Raw genomic sequence first — 5,134 nt, 5'->3', positions numbered from 1 at the left:
CGGGGTGCCGGACCCGCGCTGTCAGGCCTGGCCTGGCCACTGCGGCCTCCATCCCAGGAGGGGCAGCGGGCGGGGCAGCAGCCTGTCCCCCTCCCCTCCCCGTCACCCCCGCCCCGGCCGCACTCACACCTCCCCGATATAGCTCACCACCTCCGCCCAGAGCGGGCAGGCAGGCGCCGGGCGATGAGCCGCGAGCAGGGTCCTCCGACCTCCCGCTCGCCCTGGCTGCCCTGGCTGCCGGGAGCCCGGTGCCAAGCTCCCCGGGCGCAGCCTGGATGGGTATAGTGACACCAGCCTGAAAACCAGCGGCTGAGCAGCCAGACAAAAGAACCCAGAGTTGGCGGCCAAGCCCGGCCGGAGGGCGTGGCTCACGCGGCAGAGCGCTGCGGGGCAAGCTGTATCACATACATATGCAGGGATAGCAAAACCTGCCACTTTCAACTCCTATAACTAATATAAAAACTGGAGGGCTGGACAGGTGGCTCAGGGGTAGAGCGCTTGCCTCGCATGCAAGAGGCCCTGGGTTCGATTCCTCAGCACCACATAGGCAGAAAAAGCCACAAGTGGCGCTGTGGCTCAAGTGGTAGAGCGCTCGCCTTGAGCTGAAGAGCTGGGGGACAAGCGCCCAGGCCCACAGTTCAGGCCCCACTGACAAAAAACAAAAAATGGGAAACGTTATCTCTCCCCTAAAATAACCTTTTTATTTTTGGCCACTGGAGCGATTCAAATGTTTTTAAATGCTTTAGTTGCCTTTTCAGAGAAATTTTAGCTGTTGCTTGCAACAGAAGCACCTGATAAAGGAGAGAAAAAAAAAGGAATACTTTCACAGAGCTGTGTTTGTAAGTGCAAGGGTGTTTACACTCAGGGAGGTGAAGCTCAGAGAGGTCCCTGAGTTCACCTTTGGGCAGCAAAGGAGGCTGGCACAAAAGCCGAGCCATGGCATCATGACCACCACCACCAACAAAAAACAAAACAATCACAAAGGGTTGGGAGGTAGCGTGCTTATCTAGCATGCACAGAACCCTAGACTAATGAAGAAATCAAGCAGAGCCCACACACATCAGTTAGCCCCGTTCTGTGAAGGCAACTTGGAGGAGAGAAGGGACAGGCACTGTCTGCCAGCTGCACAGGGACTGTCTGTGCTTCCAGGGCATGAGAAAACCTAAGTACCTTGTAAGCCCAGAGACTGGTTCAGAAGAGCATGTGCTAGTGATTTGCGGGCTTCCTCCTCTGTGGAGAACATCAGGCACCCACGCACGCCCAGCGGCGAGGGCTGGCTAGGAGGATTTGAGGCGGCACTGCTCCACCGGCGGTTCCTTGGGCGGGCTGCACTAGGACTGACTTCCTCCACAGTACCTGAGGCGCAGCATGGGAAGTCCGCATCCTCACACACTGTGCAGCAAGCAAGACCAGACAGAACTAAAGTGTACTCTGTGCTTCACACACACCAGCTTATCCTGCATCCATTTCTTTGGAGCCTAGATGTGGAAACACAGGTGTGTTCTGCTTCCTAAGCGAAGCCGACCCTCAGGACAAGTTTCCCGACCAGGAGAAAGCAGGCTGTGCCCTTGGGCGGATCCCCCCCCCACCCGCTGCCGCCCGTGTGGAGAGGGTACAAAGGGTGATGAGCACGCACAGCCACGCGACAGTCTCTCAACCTGTCAGTGACACCACTGCTTTACACGCATCTGAGTCACGCACTGCTAAGAAGCAATTTTATGACTAAGAGATTTCCTATGAATGTCAATGGCTCCTTCTGCTTCACAAAAGCAAAACGGAACAAAGGAGGCTACAAACAAGGCCCCGACTGGGGGTGTGGGGGGTGCTGTTTTCAAAGCTTCAGGGGAGGCAGCCCAGCCAGAGGCAGTCTCTGGGAGCTTCCCCAACAAACACAAGGCAGGGATAGGGGTTAAATGTGCAAAGTCTTTTATTTGAAATTGGAAAAGTTAAGACTTGGCGCCACCCTCATGGACGCGCGCGGCACCGCGGGACAGTGGTCCACTCTGCAGAGCTGCACTTCCGTGTACAGCACGCTGAGGCACTTTAGAAGTGAAGCTGGGCTTCGCAATACAAACACTGGGGGCTTTGGCTCAACCGTTTAATATAAAAAGATCCACGGATGTACAAAATGTGAGTGGGGCGATGACAAGGTGTGAAGTCCCATGACTGGACGTCCCCTCGCGGGCACGCATGGCGCCCACGTGCCCGCCCACACGCATTCTGGCGTGGAAACATAAACTAATAACGCGCACAGTGCTCCAAGAAGCACCCCGTGTGCTCCTCTCCACCAACCACAGACCAACATCTACTGCAGACAGCCAGGACACAGCACGCGGCTTCCCGGAACGAACGGCGAGGCTCGCTTCTTACTCACGGTGGACCAGCACGAATAAGCCCAGCAAAAACAGTACTGCGTACTAGAAAGCAAAACACAGAAGCACAGGTCAGAAACAACCCGGCTATCCAACATTCTTTCATGCTTTCGCTGCCCTCTGGAGGGATCTCCGGCTCCTCTCTGGGGCATGAACAGGGCGTCGTCCGGGCCAGTCTTCTGTTCTCTCACCAAACCTGACCTTCCGCCATGGCTATTTCACTTCTTTCTTTCTTGAGGGGGGCAGCGCTGGGAATGGAACCCCAGATTTCATTCACACGAGGGAAGTGCTGCTCTACCACCAACCCCAGCTCTCCTTCCTTCTGAATGAAATGCAGCTAGTGCTCACCTTGAATTTGGGGTAGTCATTCATGAGGATTGTCACAATTCCAATATAAGGAACAAATCTAAAACAAACAAACAAGACACTGTCCATCAGAACTGCTCCCAGGAGAGCACCACCGCAGGCGCGGGGCAAATCTGCTTCAACCCATTTTACCAAGCCAACCTGTTTGTGTCCATTGTGGAATCTGCCCTTTTCTGTGGCCGTGGTAGGAAGTTAGGCCTGTTGCGGTTTTGCAGATGAGGAAATGGACAGCCAGGTCCTGGGTGCTTGTTTCTGTGGCAAGGCCCAGCACCAGTTACGGCCTTCAATCACACAACCAATGGCATCCGCTGACCAAGTTCCAGGGGCTAGCCATGGCCTCAGGGCCTTTGAGTGGAAGACAGCCCCCCCGACAGCTCCTGTAACCCTGACGCAGCGCCCATCCCTGCAGTGCCCACTGGGACCACACTCGCCCCTCCTGGGCCTCTGTTTCTCCGTCTAGCTACGTGGTGGTGAGGCTGTTTCACCTGCCGATAATCTGACAGGGCCTGTGACGTTCATTTGAGGTCTATCACAGTTTTAACCCACCAGCCACACTGCTCGCGATGTGGTTGGTACCTGCATCCGTCAAGGGACCCTAGATTCCATGGGGCAACCACCATGAGGACCTGTTCTCCTGGTTCCCTGGGCCACACAACAGACTTCCTGCCAATACTGGTGGAGATGCACTCTGTGGTCCTGGGAATCAAACCCAGACCTTGGCCAAGTTAGGCGCATGCTCTACCACCAAGACCCAGCCCGACCGCCAGACGGGACGCCTCCACTGTCAGGGAAATCTCACTGTCAGGCCTCAGACTCCTCTCTATGCCAAAGGCTCTTCAACATCGTAATCACTGGGGGCAGAACAGGGAATCTGCAAGGTAACCTTGGTGTGGGAGGAAAAGTCAGCAAACACAGTCCTAGTTTTCTCCACTGCTAGACTCCAGAGCAAAGCTGGCACGGAGGCTCACCCCTGCACACCTCAGAGCTGCTGCCACGCATCCCACAGGCCAGGCACAGCAATCGCCTTGGGAGAGCTTTCCCCCACCCCCACTCCCTGGCTGCCATGCTGGTGCTTCTTAAAACTTGGACCTCCGGAGACATCCTCATTTGGATAGCTCGTAAGGCACGTTCTGGCATCTCCTTGACTTCTAGGCCCGAAATGACGCCCCAGCACATGGCAGATGCCTTCATTCCAGGCCTAACTCCCGGGTCCTCCATGACATACCGATGACAGCTGCTACAATGTGTGGCATATGTGTGTATAAATACTTGGGCTATATGTACACTACTATTGTTCTAGAATCCTAGCTACTCAGGAGGCTGGAACATGGTTCAAAGCTAGTCCAGACAAAAAAGTTGGCGAGACTCTGATCTCCAATTAACTACCGGAAAATCCAAGTGGTGCTGCAGCTCATAGTGGTAGAGTGCTTGCCTTGAGCAAAAGAGCTTAGGAACAGCACTCAGATCCTGACTTTAAGTCTCATGACCAACAACAACAACAAAAAGATTAACAGCTACTAATTCTGCTCAAATGATCAGTAAAATCTACTGCATTGCACACTCCAACATGGTGAATTTTGTATCTCAACACACACAAGCATAATCTTAAAAATGTGTTAAATAATTTTCACTTAGAACCTTAGGCCTTGGGCTGGATGCTGGTGACTCATGCCTGTCATCCTAGCTACTCAAGAAGCTGAGAGCTAAGGATCATGGTTCAAAGCCAGCCTAGGCAGGAAAGTCCGTGAAACTCTTATCTCCAATAAACTGCTCAGAAAACCAGAAGTGGCACTGTGGCTCAAGTGGTAGAGCTAGCTTTGAGCTGAAGAGCTGACGGACAGTGCCCAGGCCCAGAGTTCAAGCCCCATGACCGACAAAAACAAAAAGCAAAAAAGAAAAAGTCATTTTTGAAAGTGCCTTAAGATGCCTTGGTCACAGACCCCCTGCAGAAAAGCTCTTCCCTCCAGATTTGGCCTGACTTGAAATATCGCTTGGAATTGTTTTCTAAGTATAATTTCCGCAGAAGGAGCGACGGGCGCGTGACACAGCCAGGAAGAGAAGGTACGATCACTGGAAAGTGGATTTGCGCAGTTAAGATCCTGCCTCCCGGCTGCTCGTGCCCCAGGTGTTTCACACCAAATTCACAGAGAATCACATTATTACTTTCTTATTTATTTATTTACTTTATTAAGAGCCAGCAAAAGATCTGGGATTTAATTTATTCCTTTTTTCTTTTGAGACAAAGTCTCATTCTGTAGTTCAGGCTGGCCTCAAATTCCCAATCTTTTTTTTTTTTTTTTGGTCCGGTTGTGGGGCCTGAACTCTGGGCCTGGGCGCTGTCCCTCAGCTCTTCAGCTCAAGGCTAGTGCTCTACCACTTGAGCCACAGCGCCACTT

The 5,134-nt window shown here is 53.1% G+C and overlaps 2 protein-coding genes and 1 long non-coding RNA gene across 3 annotated transcripts in view; all 3 read right to left on the bottom strand.

Moving 5' to 3' along the window:
* Sec11a (SEC11 homolog A (S. cerevisiae)) overlaps window positions 1-5,134 on the bottom strand; it is an 18,513-nt gene that overhangs the window by 3,177 nt on the left and 10,202 nt on the right. The gene's annotated exons all lie outside the window — the stretch shown is intronic.
* The window catches only part of Wdr73 (WD repeat domain 73), a 15,396-nt gene that overhangs the window by 9,945 nt on the left and 317 nt on the right, over window positions 1-5,134 (bottom strand). The window lies entirely within an intron of this gene.
* Window positions 1,910-3,761, bottom strand: LOC105982489. The gene is made up of 2 exons (XR_001174888.1): window positions 2,721-3,761; window positions 1,910-2,417 (listed from the first exon to the last, which is right to left on the bottom strand). It is a non-coding gene; the product is annotated as an uncharacterized LOC105982489 (long non-coding RNA).

This window comes from Dipodomys ordii, unplaced genomic scaffold (genome assembly GCF_000151885.1).
Source record: "Dipodomys ordii isolate 6190 unplaced genomic scaffold, Dord_2.0 Scaffold15, whole genome shotgun sequence".
Classification (NCBI taxonomy): Eukaryota; Metazoa; Chordata; class Mammalia; order Rodentia; family Heteromyidae; genus Dipodomys; species Dipodomys ordii.
Note: the sequence above shows the minus strand (reverse complement) of the source record. Positions and strands in the feature narration are given on the sequence as shown.